Below are 25,192 nucleotides of genomic sequence, written 5' to 3'. Positions count from 1 at the left end.
GAGGATGAGGCAAACAATTCCTGTTAAAAAGATCTGGCACATTAGGGTTCCATTGTGAGACATGAAACACCAGGTGAATTCAAAAACATGAAGGAGGGAGACGCCAAAACTTCCAAAAAGCAAAGTCAGAGTTTTCAGTGAGAGTTTGGAAGGCACCACATGACAAGGAATAAAACGTGATCCCCAGGATGCAGTTCTGGAGTGGGTGAGCGATGGCGATCAGCAAAGCGTTTACTGAGCACCTGAGCTGCCGTGACAGCGGCTAAAGTACATTTATATCCCCGTTGATATAACTAATCAAAAGCTGGGGAATGAGTCAACAGAGGATCGACAGTTGGAAAAAAGAAGTGTGAAATCCGTAGGTGCAATAAAAAGGACTGAACCCCACAGTGGAGTGACAGGAATTATTATAAGCGAATTCCACAAGAGGTAGAAGATCACACTAATTGTCCTGAGGCACAGATGCAAAATACCTCATGTATCCTTCCAATGTCTGGTTCAACCATTCAGTCTGTCTGTTCTTTGAGGGTGGAACCCCAAACTAAGGCCCCTTTGTATATTCAATGAGGAACAAAGTAAATGCCAGTCTCTGCAAATGTACTGAGGTCTCCGATCCGAAACAATCAAATCAGGAAGACCATATTGCAAAAAAATGGTCTGCAAAAAGAGTTGAGCCATCCGATGAGCATTTGGAACCTGAGGCAATGCCAAAAAATGACTCAACTTAGAAAAATAATCAATGGTCACCATTATAGTCTTACAACCATTAGAAAGAGGCAATTATACAATGAAATCATTGGAAATGAATTGCCATGGTGTAGAAGGTAAGGTAGGCATCACATGATGACCTAAGGGAGCATAAATAGCCATGCCCGCCGTGACCCGTGGCACAAATAGCACTGAATCACAACATAGCGAACAATCTAAGGCTAATAGCACTATTGCCAGTTCACGGTGCTAATAATGCCGGCGGGAAACGATTCACCACTGGATGGGAAGCAATATGGCAGCCATTTTAAAAGACCCATAAACCGGGCATTTGCGACAGGGTGCAGTGAGTGGGTACCACATCAGCCACCTAACAAAGCATCCATGTGACAGTGCACCAAGACCACCCCTGTGAGTCAAAGCACTAGGGAGGGCAGCCAAGGGACCCATTCAATTATCATGAAACCCGCAATCATGGCGGGAGCACAGCAGTGCCTAATAGAGACCTGCCAGTGCCACATACACTGCCACCCCCCTAAATTCCACCCGTCGAGTTGACGTGGGTGCATGGGGATCAGAAGCACGCATGCCCAACAATAGCTGCCCCAGCACCAACATCTTGCCATCCACACTGACTAAATGCAAGCACCCTATGTGACCCCTCCAATCTGCAAATGTCTCATCAGTGTGAATCCACATGCAAACACCACTGACCAAGACTGCAGTTCGGCACAATTGCCTGGGGCCCTACACATCACCATGTATTGAATGCTATAGATACCACAATATGTGAGGGAATGAGACCTTACACCATCACGTATGTCCATCACAGGCACACACACTGAGGATGAAGTGGTGGCTGGTCCATATGGGAGTGTGATGTCTCGGCACACAGACACCACCAACAAAAGCACTGCGCAAAGGGACGGACGTGCCACACATAGGTGTAAGTCTCAACAGGCTACTCCACATGGCAGCAAGAGCATGCCCACCCCCCGCTCAGCAAATCAGGTGTTGCCAGGGTAACATATGGACAGGTATGTGAAGACAGGCTATCTATGAACATAATTTTTTTCTCCATTTTTCAATGCTTAGTTTAAAAGAACACCATTTTGTTTCTCAATTGAAAATGCCTCAATTACAGAAGACACATTAGATACTTGATTAATTAACTTAACTAACAAATACTTATCACTAATACTAATAAAATAACATCATAATGTGATCTCCATGTGAAAATGAGGTAGAAAAGACAGGCTCTGAAAGTCATTTAAACGTGCACTTGGATTCATTTTTTTTCTTTGTTCACTGTGTTACCTGGATGCAAAATCTGCATGCCAGGAAATGAGTAGATACAGTTTCTAAACTGTATAAGCCAAGCCATTGTTGAAGAAGGAGGATAGATTATAGTGGACTTTGATTGGGTACACGTAATTTTAAGAGTTGTGACAGAGGTTTCTTGAAGCAGCTCGGGGAGAAGGAGAGTTAGTGGACATTTTGCAAAGCTTCAGTGAAGACTTGGCTGGAGTTGCTGTGGGGTTGCCTGGCTGGGCTGCTGGAAGGCGTTGTTCCAGTGCACTGCTGACCTTCGGAGACTGGGGTGCCCAGTCAATTAGCACCGGCTTGAGAACAAAAGATTGCAGATTGGAACTGCATGTTCTCACCGGGTGCTTTAAAAAGAAGACCCTGAGCCACTTATCGGAGGCGACCAGCCAGGAGATTGTGTGTGGGAGAGCTACAAATAGTTGGTAAATATACGAATCTAGTGAGTTTACTGTGACGGACAAATGATTTATTGTTAGGCAGGCGGTGTAGCGATGGTCACTATTGGGGAGTCACCGTGTTTAAATGCCACATTCTAATGTTGCCATCTAAATGCAAGTCAATTGATGTACTGTTCTTTTTATTGTTGCAAAGAATTTAATGAAATGCCTTGTATTTTTGCAATTGTTTCTCTTCTGTTTATTCTAGAAAAGACTGCTTCGCAAAGCTGGTAATGTATGATTTTGAAATGAAACTGGTATAAATCACAACCTGTGTAAAGTTTATTTTTTTTGCTTCTGTCTTTCTCTGGTGCATTTAGCCCATATCACATAATAAAAGGGGAGGTTAATAGGTAACATATGTGCCAAACTGCCTATGTAGATAAAAGTAATGTTCTGAACAATTATAAATAGCTGTGTGCATGGTCCCACTCAGTGTATATGTATGTGTGTGTCTTCTGAGTGGAATATAATACAATAGTCTGCTGGGCGTATATGAATCAGCAGAGAGAGGCCTATGGAAACATAGGGCCTCATTACGACCCTGGCGGTAATCGCCCGTCATTACCGCCATGGCGTAATGAGCGTTTACGCCGTGGGACGATGGCGTAAAGAGCGCCACATCACGCCCCATCGCGCACGAGCATTACGCCATGGCGGTAATGCAAATAACGCCATGGCGGAAAAGGCCCCTACCGGCATCGCTAAGCGAGCAAGGTGCCCTTCCGCCAGCGTAAGTAGCGGCCACCGTAATTTACGGCCACCGTAATTAGCGGCGGCCGTAAAAGGCCAAACCGGAAATAGCGTCATCGCGCCGGAACGGGAAGCAGCCCGTCGGCCATCTTTAAAAACACAATCCATCGCCATCCTACCAAACAACACCAGACCCAACCCTGACACCTGTCCCAACAAAACACCCACCCATCCGAGTTCCCGAAAATGCCAAAATGCGTGAAAAAGGCATGTGACCGCCTGCGCCAGGAGCGATTCAGCCGGGAGGAACTCTGCATGCTAGCGGAGACCCTGCAGGACAACGCAGGTGTTGTTTTCTCCCCTGAAATGACCCGGACAGCAATCGGGAAGAAGAAGGCCATCTGGGCCCTGGTGGCTGAGCGCGTCAGCGCGGTGGGGACCGTACCCCGCACCCCACAGCAGTGCCGGAAGCGCTGGGATGACCTGCGCATACGGGTCAGAGCCGTCATCTCGGCAAACCGCAACCTTGCCCAGGGAACCGGTGGAGGGTCAGAATCCCCCCTGAAACTCCAACCGTGGGAGGAGATCTGTGCTGCCACCATCGGCATGGAATCCATCGAAGGCGTTGGAGGGATGGAAAGGGGAGCCCCGACATCAGGCGATGAAGGTAGGTGCCTCATACAAGACATGCCATAGTCACAGCAGTCCAATCATGTGTAGCACAAGGTTGCCCTAGAGTGTAAATGCAACACAAATCAATACTGCCCATAGCCACATGCGAGCACCACCCTGCATACACTGCTGGCACCCGCATACCTGCATCCACATACCACACCAAAAGGAGACAACCTGCATGGCACTGCCTGAAATCTGCCCCATCCACTGGCCAAAATAATGTCAACCATTGTCAATCAAAAGTCCGTATACCCATCAATAACGCCCTCCCACCTTTGCTCCACCACAGGCACAGAATCACACCCAGAGGACCAGGACACCCCTGCGCCGAAGAGGGCGAAGTCCACCAACAACCTCCCTGCACCCTCAACCTCAGCTGCAGTGAGGCAGACCCCACGACAAGCAGGTCCCACTGCAGGCATACCGGAGGTCCCACCGGCAAGCACCCCTGTTGGCAGCAGGCCAGCAGCAGCTGCTCCACCTCCACCGACATTGCCTGCCACAGAAGGCAGGGGGTCAGCGGCCAGCAGCAACATCGGGGAGACAGCTGCAACAGCTGCATGTTCTGACTCGGACATGGAGCAGGAGGTCAGAAGCCCCACTGACCAACTACATTCCCCCTGTTTCTCAGACGCCAGCCCCCATGAGGGCGACACACAGGGGCACACTGAGGCAGAGGAGTGGCCTTCCACCCCATGCCCTGTCCACACTCCACAGGAGGGGACCAGCCCCTCCATCACTCCACCTGCACTGGCCATGGGCCAGCACGGCCAGCCGTCCCTCGAGGACATCACTCAACGGCAGCATCAACTGTCCGCAATGCTGGATGAGCATGCCGCGGAATGTGTGGGGGCTAGGTTTAGCATTGAACAGGCCACGGAGACACTAAGGGCGGAAGTGGCGCAGAGCACTGCCACCCTGAGGGATGCCATGCAGGCCATGTCCAGGGACATCTGTGCAGAACTTGCGGCCTTGCGTCGTGCGGTCACTGGCCTCACCCACACACGACAGGACGTGCATGCACAGGAGCAGCCAGGGACATCCTCCACTGCCAGTTCTGCGCAGAGCAGCCCCGTGCGCCGTTCCGGACGCAACCTGCGCTCCACAGCCAGGGGTGCCCCGGGTGCCGGGAGAGGGGGCTTGTGACGGCCTGTGGACACTGTCACAGGCATCTGTTGACAGCTACATGGGGTGTGTTGGGGTGTGCAGGGGGGAGGTGGGAGGTGGGAGGGGGTGTGTTGGGGTGTGCAGGGGGGAGGTGGGAGGTGGGAGGGGGTGTGTTGGGGTGTGCAGGGGGGAGGTGGGAGGTGGGAGGGGGTGTGTTGGGGTGTGCAGGGGGGAGGAGGGAGGGGGTGTGACACGACAGTTCATAGTTCCAATACACTTTTTTCTTTCAAAAAAAGGAAATGTGTGGACATTTTCATTGCGTATGTGTGCTTTATTGGTGTACAGTCCACAGTGTGCATGTCCCAGAGACACACAGTGCCCCAAGTGCAGTCTCCATGCGATGAACACCAGCCGTGTGTGCTAGAAGCAGTGGTTGATGATACTTTGGCGCATGGCACGCCCCTCCTGTGCATCGCCTCCTCCATGTGGTGGCGCCCCATCTGCACCCTCCTCATCCTCATCCTCATCGTCAGGTGGTTGCAGTTCTGCGTCAGGGGGCAGGGGCACATTCCGTCTGACGCACATATTGTGCAGCATGACACATGCCATGACGATCTTTGCCACCTTCTCATGGCCATACAGGAGTGCCCCACCAGACCTGCTGAGGCTTCGGAACCGTGCCTTCAGGAGGCCGAATGTCTGCTCTATGACCACACGAGTACGTGTATGTGCAAGGTTGAAGTCCTCCTCGTGCTGGTTCTGCGGGTTCCGGACTGGCGTGAGGAGCCACCTCTTCAGGGGGTAGGCTGCATCACCTGTATGTAGGCGAGAATGTATGTGTCAGTCATGTTGTCTGATCAGGAACATGATGTTCCACCATGGCTGGCATGGAACTGTTACCTTGGCTCACTTCTACATGCACTAATTGATTCACACTATGCAACCAGTATGTGCTCATTGCTGCCATGGCCTGTTTTGCATGCCATCACCCTATGTATGCAGAGGGGTTTTGTGCATTGTGAGTGGCCTTCCTCTGTATCCGTTCTCTGTGTTACTCACAGCCAGGTGGAGTATGCATCATCCCCCCCCTTTCTGCCAGGTGGAGTATGCATCATCCCCCCCCCCTTTCTGCCAGGTGGAGTATGCATCATCCCCCCCCCTTTCTGCCAGGTGGAGTATGCATCATCCCCCCCCCTTTCTGCCAGGTTGAGTATGCATCATCCCCCCCCCCCTTTCTGCCAGGTGGAGTATGCATCATCCCCCCCCCTTTCTGCCAGGTGGAGTATGCATCACCCCCCCCCCTTTCTGCCAGGTGGAGTATGCATCATCCCCCCCCCCTTTCTGCCAGGTGGAGTATGCACTGGTACGTCATTCCCATGCCCACTTCCATGACATAGCACTCACCGAGTAGCCAGGATCTTGGGCCTGCATGTCGCTCCATGTAGCGTGGTATTGTGGAGTTCCTCAGGACCATGGAATCATGGGCTGATCCGGGGAATTGGGCACAACAATGTGTGATGATCTTGTTGGAGTCACAGACCATTTGCACGTTGATAGAGTGGAACTGTTTCCGGTTGCGGTACGGTACCTCCATGGCACGTGGAACCACCAATTCCACATGGGTGCAGTCGATGGCACCAATGCAACCGGGTATGCTGGCTAGTGCATGGAAACCCACTTTGGTGTTTGCAATCTCCTGGGCAGTCCGTGGTAATGAGATGTGGTCGTCTGTGTGCTTGAGGAGGGCATCGAGCACTTGGATGAGTGTTCGTGAGAATAATGGTTGTGAAATGCCATGCAGGTGCCCCACTGTGTGCTGGTAGGTGCCTGTGGCCAGGAAGTGGAGTACAGCCACTACCTTCAGTAGGGGGGGGATGGCGGTTGGACTTTCTATCATGCTGACGATGTCGTCGTGTGTCATGTCTACGATGGCGGTGATGGTGTCCCGGTCCAAACGGTACAGGGTGTGGATCTGCTCAGCAGTGAGGTTGTTTGGATTGGCTCTGATGCGTGGGATTGGGGGCTGCCTGCGTGGTGGCACTGGCTGTGCTGGTGGGGCTTGCTGGGCCTGCCTTGCCCTCCTTCTCCTCCTGCGTCTCCTCTGTGCTGCCTGTTGTTGTTGTTGTTGTTGCTGTTGTAGTAGCACATGCATTGCTATCAGGTCCTCCAGCCCCAACATTGCTAGTCGTATTGGCATCATTGTGGAGTGTGACTGGGTGTGGGTAGGGGTGGGGTGTGCTCTTTTTGTACTCCCCTGAGTCTGTATTGCCTTCACCTGTGCTGTTTCTGTGCACCTGTGGCAGCTGCATTCACTTGAATTGGCCCTTTACGGTTGGTTCGCGATGGCGTTATTTGCACCATGGCGGTAAGGTACTTAGCGGCCTCGGTGATGGCGTTAGGTGCATGGCCGCTTGGGTCGGCATTTGCGTGCCTTTCCGCCATGGCGCTAAGTACGGTGTGGGCGGTCGCGTGCGCGCACCCTTAGCGCAGTTAGCGGCAGCGTTAACTACGATGCCGCTATTGGCATCGTAGTTTACGGTCAGGAGTCATGATCGGACCTGGCGGAAAACGATGGCGGTAAGCATTTACCGCCATCGTTTTTCACTTAGCGACAGGGTCGTAATGAGGCCCATAGTCTCACTAATGTAAATAAATTAGTGATAACACCACATGTTATTGTGAATTCTTTATAGAAGCATAGCTCACTGGTGTAGATAAATCAGTGATAACAGCCACAAGTGGCACTCCATATGAAAATGTGGTGTTATTGAATAATGTAGAAGCCTGAGGCCTCTAGAGAGCACAAGAACAGTCTAAACAAGAGAAAGGGGTTTTGTACTTTGGGGCCACAAATAAAACAAAGAAATTATGCTCACCACTATACCACAACGAAATGTATACCAACCAAATGTAGCTGTGTACTGAAATAATGCATAGCTACTATACCACTATAATACCAAAACCAATCTAAATACAAGGAGTGGTTATTACTAATCTGTTTTGTTTTTGGTGGTAAGAAAATACCGCTAGGTCCCAAATCTACACAAAATACCCAACATATTTATGGTGCGTTGGCTGGGAAAGTGATCATAGAGCACCTACTGGGCGTGGCAAGTGTGTCTCACACCGCCATCTGTACATTAAAGGGAACCCATTTCATAATAGCAGTGTGTCACTAAAAACGAATTTCAGAATGTCTCAAAGGGAAGCCACATTCTCAGACCTAGTGCAATATTTAGAGGCAAAATTATTTGCACATGGGACGTGGTCATCGAATAGTACCTCAGAATGGCATGACCGCATCCATGTTGAGGTGCAGAAAGAAAAACTAGACAATATTTTTGCAGAAGGAAGCATAATTCAGGTCTGCCTTCTAAGGTTATTAAATGCAGCCAATAAAAATGCAGAGAAAGACTGTTTGATACGGCTATGCACCAAGATCTGGTTTATTTTGAATAGGTCCCTGCGAATGCAGGAAAATGATACCCAGCTAATTAACAGGTTAAAGACTGACTTAGATGGGGCAAGTAAGAAAGAGGAAATGTTAAGAGCGGAATTGGATGTATGTCAAAAAGATATGCTGATAAAATGCAGAGACTTTGATATTCAATTGTCCAAAAGCAAGAAACATTTTGAAGACATTGAGCAAGAATTGGTACACTTAAAAGCATTGGTGGACCACATTAGACAAGATAAAGATGAGATGGTTTCAGAAATGCAAGTTTTACAAAAAGAACATTTTGAAAAAGAAAGTGACCTCCAAAATGCAGAACAAGAAATGATTAAAATGCTTCAAGAAAGAGACAAGAGAAATAAAGAATTTAATGAATGCCAAATGCAAATGTGTGACATGCAGGAGGTAATTAATAAAATGAGTGATGAAAACAACTATTTGCAAAACGAAGCAGACAGGCTCCTTAAAAAGTGTAAGGACTTGGAACAGCAAATGTGCATTCGCAGGTCCCAGGAGAGGTGGCAGGGCACCACATTCAATGGAGTTGAGGTGAATTCTATTTCTACCCAAAGAGCTAGTGCCCCAGTGAATGGGCCGGTGACCGAACTTGGTTGCAGCGCCCTTGGGGGATTTGTTACTCCCATTGGGGGCCGCCACTAATCCCATACACCTGGAACCAGAGTTGAGTCACCAAGTAGTGCAATTCCATGCATTGCAACAAGTAGCCCAATAAAGATAATGAAATCCATTAAAGCCCTGATCAAACCATTTAAAAAGGGAGGGGAATGCTGCATAGAGGATCAGTTAGAAGCGGTTCATGACATTTTTAAAGGCCTCCAGATAGCTAAGGAACAGTACAGGCAGTATTTTCATTTAACTTTAGATGCTCCGACGGCCAGTATCATAAGGTGATTGAATGAACAGCAGAATATGACATGGGCAGAGTTTGAAAAAGAGATTAGGCGTAATTTTTCTCCTTTCCAGTCATTGCAGGAGGCAAGAAAGTCGCTTACACAATCACTGCTGGGCCTAATACATCCCATTGCCAGTTTTTACAAGACATAAAAAGAGCATTTTCTCGCTTTGATGTATCTTTTGACCCCAATTCTAATGAGCTTAAAACTGCCTACTTCTATGGGCTACAGAAAGACATCATATCCCAATTGGTCCGTGAATTTGACCGTGACAAGTCCCTTGAATGGATTGTACACAAAAGCACAAAACTGTATGAGGTACCCTATTGTCCGGGTAGAGAAAGTGATACAATGAACGATACTAGACCTAAATCTAAAGAACCTTCAGCAACAGTAATGGAAATCAGGTCAGGCAAAATGTCCCTTGAGACTGCTCAAAGTCCAAGTAAAAATAATTTGGCACCTGAACAGAGGGGTAATCAACAAAGGTCATCACACCCTGCACCAATGTTTCAATCATATGATCCTAGTAATAGGGAGAGCTACATCAGCCCCAGGTACTTAGGAGATAGGCCCGGGCAGGCTATCGAACTGATATGTCAGGTATGAACAATAACCAGAGACAAAATCAGGATCAAAGAAATGATAGTCCTTATCAGACATTGGGGACACAAAACAGATTTGATCCCAATACCATGATATATGAAAATCAGGATAGACCCCGATATGTGGATCGATTTGCTGATAATGGGAATCAACATAGAGGCCAGTACTCACAACATGAGAGACAGGACATGAGGCAGAGCATAAACTACACTCCACGTCAGTACAATGGTTCCCCACCAGGGGACTACACCCAAAGGATGGGCGCACCTCTCTCCCCTACACAAATGAATCAAGAGTTCAGGAACCAGCCCAATAGAAATCACTCACCTGAGAGGTATCAGAATAGATCCAATCAGGGGGAACAGCTCTGTACAGAGCAAAAACAGCCATCCAAGTAGGGGGCATAAGGCTATAGCATTGACCGGGGGGCTTCTGAAAAGTGACTAAGTACTTATGATACCTGCAGTGCCAAAAAGACAGATTGCTCTGATGTAATTTTGCATAATGATTCTGAGATGCCTAATGATTTAAACGTGAAAGTACCAGTAAATGAACATGTAACAGAAAGTACAAATACTTCTAAAAGAGAGGTACGGTTTAACCTAGTGCTAAATCAAATATTGGAGATTTCTACAAATGAAAAAGAAACACCTGAAATTCCAAAAGAACAAAGAGACAGATTTAAGAAAAAATATTCATGCATGGGGAATACCAGTGAACAGGGAGTAAGTGGGGAAACTATAGCTCCTTCCCTGGGCAATCAAAACAATGACCAAACTCAGGCAGAAAAAAGGAATACTCAAAAGGAGGGTACAGGTCAATTACCTGAAGAATTCTTTGAACCACATATTTTTGAAGAGGTTAAAAGGGCTGGTACCATACTGAATAATCACAAATGCACATAATTAGACAATGACAAATCGCCAAGTGATGTTGTTACACATGTTCAGTTGGAGGGTTGTAGTGTGACCTCTGATGATACCTGGTTTGATGGGCGAACAGTGGCCACACTCCAAAAAACCTCTGAACATGGAGAAATGAATAAAGTCTCTCACATAGGAATGAGCAAAACAGAGGGAAACATGTCTTTCCATTTACCAATGTGCTTAGCCAAAAGTGATAAAGGCCTGAGAAAGGTGAGCCCTGAAATCAGTAGGAATTCGCATTTCTTATGTGTGTTAGAGGACATTGAAGACAGGTATTATGCTCCCATCACTGTAGAAGAAAAATGCCATACATTTGCAATGATTGACACTGGCGCACAGGCCACAATTATGTCTAAAGAATTAGTAAAGAGTATCAATGAAGAGAGATCCCCGGAGAATCAGATCAAAGTGAAGGAAAATCACAGAGGTTGACATAAAGATAGGTAAACACAGAATGAAACAGGAGGTATTGGTCACATCCATTTGTGAAATACCATTTCTGATGGGAACAGATTGCCTAAAAAGATTGTCTCCTCTCATAGATGGGGTGAATGGAGTACTGTGGTCCTTAACTAAAAAACCATTGAGACCTAAGAAACAAAAATCACAAAACAGCAATATAAATGAATGTCACACCATTGCCAAAACAAATGATGCAGTGGAGTTGTATCTCCAGAATAGTTGCATACCTAGCGCCACTGTTATATTAATGTGTCAAGACAAAATGCAGAGTGAAAATGAAAAATTACCTGTACAAATATACTTAGACCCAAGGAAAGAATGGCAAACTGCCATAGATGAGCACACCTTACGTTTTTATTTAAAAGAGAAGACATGCAAACAGAATACTGCTCCTAGAGCAGGTTCAGAAAAAAAAAACATTACCACTCTTGCTGAAATACACATGGAAGATGAGCAACCATAGGTTCATGTTGGGATAAATGACCATTCTAAAACAATAAAAGCCACTTTAGCGCTTGAACAGGAAAGGAGCTTCATTAATAGAACACAACATGACTTTTACATGGGCAATGACATCATGAACAGAATGTGTATGGTGTTAGATTTCCTTAATCAAAAGATATGGTCACGCCTAGGTGGACCGGCACCTGAATTTGAAGACAAAAGAAGGGCTTATCATTGTGCACAGCTGGTCCCTTATGCAATTGAATTACAAATGAGGAACGATACTATTATCCCTGCATTCACAAAGCAGTTTGCAATAACACTGAAATGCAAAAATGGACAGAAGATGAAAGATTATGATGCATTTGTGTATCTGAATGAATCCATGAAACAGCAAGGCCTGGATTATGAATACATTCCATTGGTAGATGTGGGTGAAGGGTCTGTAAAAATTATGGTGAATAGTAAAGGTTGTCAGGATATTCATTTAGAGGAAAACTCCCCATTAGGAATGGCCATACAAAAATCACATTACACAGCAGATCTAAATAACATGGTGATTGGAAATATGCCTGAAAAGCATGTAGATGCTAAGGGTGAATTGCCAGAATACCTGGACTCTCAGCCCAAAGGGATTTTTAAAATTCATTTTGTGTACCCTTATTATTCAAGCGAGACAGTGTGCTGTCATCAGGAAGATTGCATAAATTTAACTTAAATGAAAATGAAACAGAAAATCAGCCCATTGAAGTGGAAGCTGATATGCCAAAACATTTAAAAGTGGCAGCTTTACAAAGAGACACAGCCACACAATTAGAGGAAAGCGCTGAGATTCCCCTGCCAGAACATTTTCCAGAATTCTCCAAAATGGTAGAGGAGCTGATTTTATCAGCGGATGCATGTGACAACGATGAGGATAGAAATGAAATGAGGACGATATTTATGGAGTTTAAAGATGTATTTGCAAAAGATGCTTATGATTGCGGGCTAACTGATTTACATGTGGCCACGCTACCGGAAGGGTGTAACAGAAGTCCAATATTTGTGTGTCACTATAGATTACCACTGGCATGTCTACAGTCAATGGCAGAGATTATTAAAAATTTGGAGTCGCGGGGAATCATCAGGCCCATTCATAGCACATCCAATACACCTATTTTAGGTGTCTTAAAGCCAAATGGTCAATGGCGACTGTGTGCAGATTTGAGGAAGTTAAATAAAAGAGTGCCAGTATCCAGATGGCCACTGCCATTCATTATCAGGGATTAGCTCAGATACATGGTTCAAAAGTATTTACCACATTAGATCTCACCTCTGGATATTGGTGCATGCCATTGGCAGAAGAGATACAGAATTTATTTTCCTTTTCATTTGATAAGACTCAATACGCATGGGTTAGAACTCCATTCGGGTATATAAATAGTGGGAGTGAATTTGGCATATTTTTGAGAAATGATATGCCTGATGCAGCAGAAAGAGGAACCATAGTTTATGTGGATGATGTGCTGATAAAAAATGAAAGCTTAAAAAGCCATTTTGATGAAATAAGACATGTGCTTGGTCAATTGCAGAAAGCTGGCGCCAAAGTATCTTTACAAAAAGCACAATAGTGCAAGAAAAAAGTGAACTTTCTAGGCCATGAAGTGACTGAACATGGACTAAATCCACAGAAGAAAAAAATAGAGGCCATACAAAAACTAAAAGACCCTAAAAATGTGAAAGGGGTAAAAAGTTTATTAGGAATGACAGGCTATAACAGAAAGTTCATTGAAAATTATGCTGAAATCACTCAACCATTGACTAAACTGCTTAAACTGAATACCCCTGGAAATGGTAAAAAGAGCAGTCTGAGGCAGTGGCTAAATTAAAGGAATGTCTTGTAAAGGCACCATGTTTAGCATATCCCATAAAGGACAGGGATTTCTTTATAGAAATAGGTTTCCCTGAACATTGTATGTCGGCAGTGTTATCAAAAAAACATGATTTGAATCACAAAACCATTGCCTATGCAAGTAAGGCGTTTTGCCAAGTTGAAATTAAATTCAATGAATGTGAAAAGGCCCTATTAACAAAATACCCAACAGACCCTAGCCGACCCAGGCCGACAACACCTTTGCAGCTGTGGACACTGGCACAGAGGACATGCCACCAAGTCCAGTGACATTGGAGACACAGGGCAACAGCAGCCCTGACTCTGATCATGCGGCAGTGCAAACAACAGTTGGGTGCAGTCTCTGCCAGAAGTCCACCACCACACCAGACACCCCACCACATCAGCTACAGCATAGCCAGACCGCTGTGATCCCACCACGCTGCAGGCGCATGTCAACGCTGGAGCTTGACACTGACACTCACTCGTTTGGCTTCCCTGTTGCAAGCCCACTCAGACTGCTCACCCCTCAATAAATGCTGCAAGCAGCTACAATCAGCATGCTGAGGCAGCAGCTGGCGGACATGGAACAACGCCAAAGAGGGATATGGAAGCCATTCGCCACACCCTCTCCAGCCCTCTGCAGGCTTTACACAATATAATCCACGGTGCAACACGCAGGATGGTGCGTGACAATGCAAGGTACTTTAGGGTCAAAACCACCAGTACAGTTGCACTGGTGGCATATGGACAAAGGGTGAGTGAATTGATGGAGGGTGCCTCAGCCCTTGCAGAGGTCATCAGTTAGAGTAATGAACTCCAACTGGAACAGCTCCAGGCAGCTGTCTTCATCCCTTCCCCTTTCCATTTTGCCAACCGAGGATTCCCAGGAGAGCACTCCTAAGCGCCACTCCCTGCGCCAGCTGCGCACAAGATCACTGGCTGCCGGGAGTCAGGGGAAGAGGGCATGGTTGCTGGTGGGTGGGCATAGGGGGATTGTGTGCTGGGGTGTTGGTAGTGGGCGGGGAGGGGAGCTTGTGTGCTGTTGGGATGTGGGGGAGGGGAGACTGTGTGCTGGGGTGTTGGTGGTGAGTGGGGGAGGGGGAACTGTGTGCTGGGATGTTGCTGGTGGGCAGGGGGAGAGGGGTAGTTGTTGAATTAAGTTAGATACAAGTTTGTTGAACATCATTCATGCATGGACAGTTGTGATTTTGTTCATGTGCAGTTTATTCACAGTGCTGGAAGTGGACAGAGGAAGGGTATTGTACTAGATTAATTTGTCTATTAATGCCTGTCAGGCAAGTCTCCCTTCCTCACGTTATCCCTGAGAGTGGCACCTATAGCCCCTGCTTCATACTGTTCATCTGCATTGTCCTCCGGATGTGGAATGTCCATGCCGTGGGGTAGTGGCACAATTGTCCTCAGGCAAATGTTTCTGTGCATGCTGTGTCACTGGTATCATGCATTCTTTGACCTTCACATGCACCCTGTTAAAATACAGTAGATGTTTGGTAATGGTTCTGCTGGTAACATGTTTTCCTGTAGGCGGCCTTGAGCTTGTGAATTGTTGTCTTGCTTGTGGCATGCAGTGTTTTCCATCAGCATTGCATACTCCTCGTGGGCAGTTGGGCAACATTGCTGGGTGGGTGTACAGGGGAACATGGCTGTGTCACTGTCAGGTCTGTAGTTGGGCAATGCAATTTGTTTGGTATGGCTTCTGTTCAGGCATGATGCATTGTGGTACCTGTTGTCATGTGTGTGGTTTGCATTGATGCTGTATGTGTTTGACAGCATGTCCGTCCAGGTGTGTGCAACTCTGACGTTGGTGGTGGGGCCGCCCAGGTACTACATTTGCATTTTCTTGTCAAGACATGATTTGTGTCGTTCATCGCATCCCCCCATTTTGTCAGGTGCTTCACAGTATATGCGTGCAGGCAGATGTACTCACCCGCTATCCACATCCATTGTCCTCTGTGCCTCTCCATGTATCCTAGCAGTGTTCTGTTCCGTAGGACCATGGAATCGTGGGTGGAACCTGGGTCACAGCACAGCTGTGGGTGATGGTGAGGTCAGGGCCGCAAGTCACCTGCACATTGAGGGAGCGGTAGTGCTTCCAGTTCCTGTATATGTCCTATGGGCCTGGGGTGCCACCAACACCACGTGGGTGCAGTCAATGGCTGCAATGGCATTAGGCAGTTGGGCGGTGCATAGCATCTTGCCTTCATGTAATTGACCTTGGTCAGTGGGGTAGGCAGTGCAATATGGTGGTTCACATGCTGAAGAAGGGCCTTCAGGGGGGCCACCAGCACCTGGGCCAGGACTGCACAAAATGTGGTCTATGTCATGCTGTGCATCATGGCCACAGAGGCTGGAACGTGCCTGTCCTCAGGAACTGCTGGACTGGAACGTGCCTGTCCCCAGGAACTGCTGGACTGTCACCAACTTCACCATTGGGGGCACAGATGTATGGATATTGATCCTGCTCCTTATGGCTTCTTGGATTATGGCAAGTAGCTCAGTGATGGTCTTACTGTTGAGCAGCATGGTGTAGGAAACAGTGTTTGGGGCTTGGGCGTGTCTTATGTAGTCCTCTGATAAAAATTGGGTGCACCTGTGGCTTCATTTCTGCCACTGGTGTTCATTTACTTTCAGCTGGAGGTAATTCTCTGATGTATCAGCGCTGGTTTTCGGCGCTAATACCACCGGACATGCACTTGTGACAAGGCTGTAATTGCGCTTTGTGTTGTCTGTGCTATTAGCGCCGGCTGTGATAGTGCCAGCTGTAATAGCGCTGGCTGTAATTGCGCCAGTATGTTTTGTGTCTGGTGGTATTTGCACCAACTTGTAATTCAGCAAAGCAAAATTGGCAGCGCTAATTCCATTACCTCTGTATTTAAGGGCTACTGCCCAACTCGTGATGAGGCCCTTAGTTTGTAGACAAATAACACAGGAAGCCAGGTAATAACGTACATCCTGTGCTGGAGAAAGCCACCAAAAATATCTCTTGATAAGGTCCATAGTACAGACCATACCCCAATGGATGGCCATGACAGAATCTTGACACATACTTAGGACTTCTTTGTGTAATTTGGTAGTAGGAACAAACACCTGGTGACCATGAAAATAAAATTAACTCTCATGAAGAAGGGAGTATTTTACAATTAGTGCCGAACATAAAGGCACCAGTCTCTATTTTTCATTACACCACAAATATGGGCTTAGGAAAAAGTAATTCCGGTTGGAATTGTGGGAACTGAGAACTGACCTTCCTGGATAGGACATCTGCCATAAGATTGGTGGCACCAGGAATGATGGTGAACATGATATCATATGATGAAAAGAAAAAAGCCCAGTGAGCCTGAAGACTGGTTGGTCTTTCATCATACTGCAGACTCCTCAAATTCTGATGATCGGTATTAACTTTAATTGGAAAAGCTAAACCCAATAACACATCTCTACATTCCTGAAAGGCCATTTTGATAGCTAAGAGTTCTTTTTTCCAAAACTGTATAGTTTATTTCAGATTGAAGCAAAGTCTTAGACATGTAGCTACCGGGAACTCCATTCCAGAAAATACAGGTTGTTTAAGAACAGCACCTAAAGCACTCGAAGATGCATCTGATTCGACTATGATTCGACGGTTCTGATCAGGAGTTCGGAGAATGGGGGCAGAAGAGAAAGCATGTTTAAGGGAGCAAAAGGCAGTGTGACGTGAAGATGTCCATTCATATCTCACACCTTTTATGTGGAAGGCAGTAAATGGTAAGATGTGATGAGAAAAATGATCAATACATTTCCTATAAAAAGGTGTAAATCCCAAAAAACATTGAAGTTCTTTCATAGATCCTGGAGGAGGTCAATCAAGAGCGTTCAATACCTTCTGAGGATCCACCGCCATGACTTTGTATGACAATACATAGCCTAAATATGTGACTGCGGATTGGTGAAACTTACACTGCTCTAGTAAAAAGAAAAAATTGGCTATCTCAAAGACGAGTCAATGCTGTCTGAACGTGGACGATATGGTCAGAGGAGTTGTGAGAAAAAAATGAAATATTGTTTAAATAGACAATAACAGAATGTAGAAGAAGATCAGCAAACATATGGTCCATGAGTCTTTGAAATATTGTGGAGGCATTGGCAAGACCAGATGGCATGACCTCAAAATGACCAAATGGGGTGCGGAATGTCGTTGTCCATTCATCACCTGCATGGATTCTGATGAGATGGTAAGTACCTCTAAGTTCATGTTTGGTGTAAAAAAATGTCCCTTTGGGTGCATCCATTATATCTGGGATGAGCAGCAAAGGGTATTGATCAGGAACTGCAATCGTATTAAGTCTGTGAAAGTCAATACATTGACATAGTTCTTCCGAATGCTTTTTTGGGATAAAAAAACAGAGATGCTCCCGCTGAAGATTTAGATTTGGTTATTAAACCGCTTTTTGGATTTTTCTGCAAGTAGTCCTTTAATACTCCTTGCTATTTCTTTGAGAGGATGTACATTCTGCCAAAGGGCCTAAGTTTCTCAGGTAATACATTGATTGCACAATCAACTCTATGCTGTATAGGAAAATCTTTGAATTGATTGGCAGAGAATATATCTTGGAATTCTAAATATTGATCAGGAATCAGTTGAATTTTAATTGACAGGTGTGGAGGATGTCAAAACTCGGACTGACGCATGGGAATAAGGAATTCCAACCAATCCCTCTGCTAAACAATGGGAGACACAATATGCAGACCCCCAAAACAAGGAACTGGCTGTCCAATTAATGTAAGTGTTATTGGTGTTATAACAACAGCAATCCCAAAATTATGGGTTAGTGAGCAGCTTTAATAATGTCAAATGTTATTTGTTCTTTATGGGATGCAATATTCATGGTAAGTGGAGAAGTCACTGATGGGTCCAGATATTTATGGAGATCCATCAACTCCATCCAAAGGAATGGGTATTTCTTTGGTTACACAAGAAATCCCCTTTCTTCTGGTCCATTGATCATCAAGGAACAGCCCAGCAGCGCCATAATCTACTAAAGTGGGTCCAATAATAGTTTCACTGCTAGCAAAATATAAAGAAACTCTAACCACCATTATGGACTGATCCAAACTAGGGTTAGATGATGTGCAGGCGGTCAGTTCAGGGGAACTGTGAGAAACAAAGGGGTGTCTTGCCTAGTAGTCCCCGGGGATCTCTCTCTCAGGTGGCCAGGGCACAGACATCTCCTTTGGATCCAGACCCTGGGGGTGGACCAGTGTGGGAGAATCACCTGAGTGAGGGGTCTACAGGGTGTGGGGATGAGGCAGCTGATGGTGAGACGCAGTATTCCACCCTTTTTTGTACACCTAACCTATCCTATTTTTTAGGATTCTCCAATGTCCCAACTCCCCCCTTTCTACACAAACAATGGGCGGAAGAAGAGGGCGACTGAGAGTAACAAGACTAACCCTTAAACATCACAACAGAAAAAATGTCCCGCTAATCCGGTTCGGCGAAGTCAGGCACATGACTTTAAGTGCATACATCTAATCCCAATTAGCTCTCCTCAAACGGATAAAGGGCGGAACATAGAGACCCACTCTGAGTAAGGTGGAACATGATTAACAGCATAACTTCCGGGGTGAAGGTGAACCTAATGGAGCAGAGCGACGAACCAAGGTATGACAGCAGCACGACGAGAACCCCAGGAGTTCCCCTTAGGAGGTCGGTGCTGCCAAAAGGCTGTGAAAGACACATGGAGAAGGCCAGATCGCAGAGCAGAGGGCTTCATTGTGTTTCATGGATGCCAGCAACCATCCCGGATGAACGGCAGAGTTGGAGAGGCGAGGCCAGGCCTGTGGTGCTAGCCTTGACTCATGATTTGGAAACCCATATAGACAAGAAAGAAACGCACACAGCCAGTAAGTTGGCAAGCGACCTGAGAGACTGGTGTGTGTCAAGGAAGGATTTAAGTTGCAACATTGTATTACAAGTGAAGGCTGCACGCCTGTGGATGAGACACAAACAAAGGCAGACCTGTGAATGAACTTTAAGTAAAGATAGCTGGGAAACCAGCGATACTGAGTAACTGATTCGTCCAGCAAAAGGAAGTAGCCCACTCAAAATCTCTGTGAAAGGTGAATTGTTGTAGCTATAAAGTGAATGTACTGTAAAAGCGAAGTGATCAAAATTAACACTGAGGGAAGGGGAGTAAAGAAATCGAACAGTGAACTTCAAGTCGAAGCGGTCCTGCAGAGGTCTTTAGAGAAAGCCACGCACATTCGAAAGTTTTTGACATACGAAAATGGTCTGAGCCCGACTGAGGGAGACCCAAAGTGTAATAAATTGGGTGAAGGGAGCCCCCTACAAGAATTGTTGAACTCTTGTTAAAGTTCACAGCGTGACAGAGGGGTACCAACGTGATCTTTTGTTTTCAAGAGGTCTGAGCCGGACAGATTTTGTTGAACGTTGTTTAGAAAGACGTGGAAAGCCAGGCGGGCCTCTATCCACATTTTGAATTGTTTTATGTTAAAAAAACCTGAGCCAGAGAGTGTCATCCTGCCTGTGGGGTCCACCCTATTGTGTGCTGCCTAACGTGGGGAGGAGAGCTGAGTTAGTCACATGTATTCTTTATATTTGAACACTGATTTTTCTTTACAATCACATCTCCTTTATACACTTTTTGTAAAGGGGATAGAGCAGGCAGTACATTTCGTTAGCAAAGGCCATTTTGATTTGACAGACTCAACTAGGACTGTTTTATTTGATGGTTGAGACTACTCCCATTCTAGTTATAGGGCAAAGTAGGAGTTTTTCCAAACCCAGAAACTTTAATAAAGGTTTTACAAATTGCACCTTTTGTGTCAGTGTCATGCTTGAGATAACATTCTTTCCCTACAGAACCTAAATGGCCTTCCTGGATTGTAGTTCCCTCTACAAAAAGGCATTTGCATTCCCCTGTCGTCTAGGTGGAGCTAGAGGACAATCACGTACCAGGTGACTCTTAGATACACAATATGATTTATTTCATCTGTAGATAAAGGTCATCTATCCACACCCAGTTGCATGGGCTCTTCCTGTTCAGGTGGTTTGGAAAAGCTCCTAGGGTCCTCATGTGTTTAATGTGTTGGTTTTCCCTTTCTGCATTCCATATGTCGCTCCTGTAAAAGATAATCTAATTGCAAGGCCAACAAGATAATTTCAGCCAAATTAACTGGCCGTGGTACCCACAATACCTCATCTTTGAGATGTTCAGCAAGACCCCATCTGAACAGAGTGATGAGGGAATTATCAGGCAATTCCATGTCGGCCGCCATTCGTTTAAAATGGGTAATATAATTCAAGAGGTCCATAGAACCCGGTCTAATGTCTAGGAGCTGTTCTTGTGCAGACAGAGTGATCACCTGTCTACCAAACATTGTCCTGAGACTGTTGATGAAAGCTTGGTAAGTATCAAGAATCAGATTATTAGTCCTGACTAAAGGAGTAGCCCTAGCTAAGGCTGCACCTGTGAGATGGGAAATCATGTGCCCCACCTTATCCCTTTCAGTAGGAATAAATATCAGCTTTAAAAGAAAACTGGACTGTGCAAGCATCTAGGAATTCCTTCAGCTTGTGTGGATTTGTGCACCACTTGATGGCGAAGTATAATATTTTCTTGCTTTACAGTCTGCATTTCCATGGTCAAATTCTGAAAAAGTCGGCTCTGCTTTGCATTTGTCAAAACTCAGCGGCAAAGTGAAGTGCAATTTCCTCAAGGTGTGGTTACCTGTAGGTGTGTCGGCAGTGTGGAGATCACGCTGGTAAGTGTGCAGTGGATCTTTCTCCCATTCCAGGGTTCTAATCTGTACATTTCCCACAAAGCTTGGACATTCTAATCCATTCTTGCTTGGACTGTCCAACAGTGGAATTGTTCTATTAAACGCTTCTTAGCTCCCATATCTCCCAGGGGGTGGCTAACACTAAACAGCTCTGAATGGCAGTGCCCATGAGAACAGGGCCATACGTTATCAGATGCGTGGGTAATTCTGCTTTGGGTCAGGATCTGCTTAAAGGGCTTTTTGGGGCCCCATCTATGTGACAAATTCATTTGGCATGGCATGGTGGCCCATGGGATCAATCTCACACTGCCTCCTAGTGACATATTATGTAGCAGATTCTGGCAACTAATACTCTTGCCATCTCATCTTCTACCTCTATATCAAGGGAGGGAAATTTGTCACATAGCCACACACCCCCTTCTCCTCAAGGCTCCCCTCAGTTTTGAGATAGTGGCTCCATCTTGGTATATAGGTTCTAACCAGGTTAGTGACCACAACCGCTCACTCAATACACTTTATTCTGATATAAAATGAAACATAAATGTCCATATACAAAAATAATCACAACATACACGGCAAAATGCTAGAGTTATTAAACATAAAAATCGCATGTGATTACAAAAAGGTCATATTGATTGGCATTATTAATACTATGGAATACATTCATTCAATACAACCCTTACTTTAGGTGTATGTCGAAGACATGTTGAAGAGTCCAAGCAACCAGTGGTCTGTGAGCCATTAGGAGAGCATGTACAGCTGGCCTGCATTGCCTGACCCATATTTCATGTAATAACGGTACTTGGACTGATGCCCTTACCTTTGAACGCATTGGGCAAAAAAAAAAACAAATAAAGTGCATCAAGTCTTCAAGGGGAGCGTTACTTAACAGGTAACGTTCACCATTCAAACTATTCGTGTCATTTTTTTTTGCCAATTTCCAGTAATCGCTTGCAGAGGTAATACATGAAACCTGACCCTAGTGATAAGAACACGTTCATACTTATAGGCAGTCCATGGTAGATAGAGATCTTGTAAAATGACATCATTAAGTTTGACTGGTTAGCTACTTTTCTACATTTCCTATGTTCACAGACAGTAGAAAGAAAAGATCTAAACAAATTCCCAAGATTTCTGCACACTCTGAATGTGTAAAAGATGTTGGATTTATACAATTAACAACAGCATTTATTGAAACCAATTGCATCTTTATAAAAGACAGCCAAGGAATAGACAGACATACAGTTGGCTTCACTTGAAACTACATGATTTAGCATTGCTTGCTAAAGATTTGCAATTCCATAAGCCCATATTGTGAGTCCAAGCTTAACTGGTTCACAGTATAAATTATCTTCACTTTTGCAAATCTAATTATGCCCTTAAGGATTGTGGCATTTTTGTTTGCTAGTTTACTATTTGCTGTGCACCTGTCAGTTTTAATGTAAATGTAAAGCACAGCTCTTCATATGATGTACAGACTTTAATGTACACTTTTTCTGCACCCAGATGGCTCAGGGTTAGGTGCGCTATAAAAATGAATAAATAAATAAATGACCTCATCACCGTCCTTGAAAGTCCGTAACTTACAGTTTTTCTGACGAGTTTGACTTATAATTATGGCAGATTTGAACGCATCAGTTAACAGATCCAATTTCCCCATAAAATTAACATAGGCAGTTATTAGTTGCTGAAGTGCTAACAGTGTTCTAGGAATTAACCCTCATTACGAGTCCAGCGGAAACTGTTCCAGAAAAATCGGCAGGTAGCCACCTTACATGTAATGATTTACCGGCGCCTGACTTGCCGGAGTAACTGGGGCATTACAGCCCCGGCGGTCTGGCAAGTCAGGCGCCGGTAAAATATTGACCCCATTCCCATAGGAGACCCATAGGACTCCACGGGAACGGGGAACACGGAAGCACAGGCACCGTTAATAACGGTGCCGGTGCTTCTTTGAAAGTCTGCTAAAGTCTACTACTATTGTCTGCCTCATGCCCCCTAAATATAGGCTGTATGTACATACCTCGCTCATTACTGCAGGACCTCCGAATCCTATTTCTAAAGCACGCTGCCCCTCCCTCCTTTACTGAGGGATGTGTACACTCCACTTACCAGTTTTCTAACGAGATGTCACAGCTCCTCACTACAAGATCCCTTTTTACCTTCTACTACAAAGAAAAAAAAAATATTTGCCGAAACAAATCACGTGACTCAAAATAACATTCACTCTACTTCTGCATCTATAATCACTGTTTGCATAGTTCTCGTATCAGATGTACTGACTCGCTGCCATCATCCAAAGTCTTCCAGTATGCTTCTCTCCTCAATGGTCTGCACTTGAGGGGATGAGCCACAAGCCTGGAGAGGCCAGGCAGGCCTTTCTGGTTTAACTCAGATGCCTAGTACCTTCCTAAACGAATGTGCACATTATTCTGTTTCCTCCAGGTGGATTTAACTTGTCCCCCAAAGTGCGGCAGAGGAGTCCAGAGATTTTCCTGGAGAACCTGTATTCCCTTTATGGGCCACCAAAATGTATGGCAAGTCCCTTTGTATTAATAAAAGGAATCCAAAGAGTCAAAAAATGAGATGCACAAGATATAAGAAAAACACATTTATTTTGCATCTGCCAGGGCAGGGAAATATCTAACAAACATTCAAATTGTAGAAGAGTTTTAACGTGGTTACAGAAATAAAAAAGCAACAATTTGTGAGTTACAGCATGTATGCTTGCATACATTATACAACTTCATTGGCCTATTCTACCCATGTGGACTGTGACGGATATGCTAGTTAGCTCATGGTCAGTGACGTCATCTCCCTTCTCATGCTCCACAATTGGATAACAAAAGTTAAAACCTGTAACAGTGAGATTTGGTTTGCTATTGGCTGTTCCAGCAGGAGTAGATATGGAGTGATTAAGCACAGAACTCTCGACCAATCATAATGTGAGATCTGACAGTGTGACACTAAATTATTACATTTAAGTTTCCGACCTAGATGATCTAAGCGTTTGGCACCCAAATATTGTTCCCATCATTAAGAACTGTGTCCTATCAGTTCATTTTGCAACTCAATTGGTAGAAAACCTACTTGCATGTCTTCCAAGTTTCCAAGAGTTCATCTGTCTGGATTCTGACCTTATGTGTTGTGGCCTAGCTTCTGCCAAACTTTGCTCTTTCATAATGGCACAAATGGGAATGTATTTGTGCAGTATATATTGCCATAGAATTGTCTTTATTTTGCTAGTACATTCGATATAGTCGAGGCACTGCTCAACATTTGTTCCTGTGTTCGGTATAATCGATGCTGAGGTAATACAATTTTTCAACCAAACATGAGTTTATAAGAGGACATTCAAGTGGCTGAAGTAGGGATAGATCACAGAATCATAAATGTCTTAAAAATGTCCACAGCTGTCTTTTTATATCACTCAACCATCTACACCAGATTCGGGGAAGTGTAGGCTTTGTAGTTTCACTTTTCCTTCTAGAATTTCCCACATCGTAGTCCTCACTTGACTGGTAAAATGACGAAGGAAGAAAGGAGCAAAGAATTGTTTCATTAATAAAGTGACAGTAGTGTCTATCTTGCGATTTGGGGATTGGAGGCATTCAATCCACTTGGAATATATTGAGATGACTATCCGCATATCTTTTGCACGGGCAGCGCCAATCACCGGACAAATTAAATCTGTACATCAGACCATCGCAATGTCATTCCTATTTTTTTTTAAAGGAGCCTGGTGAGTGGGATCTCTCAGTTGAAACTAA

This window comes from Ambystoma mexicanum, chromosome 10, assembly GCF_040938575.1.
Source record: "Ambystoma mexicanum isolate Mex_15411 chromosome 10, UKY_AmexF1_1, whole genome shotgun sequence".
Taxonomy (NCBI): Eukaryota; Metazoa; Chordata; class Amphibia; order Caudata; family Ambystomatidae; genus Ambystoma; species Ambystoma mexicanum.
This window is presented reverse-complemented; position numbering follows the sequence as displayed.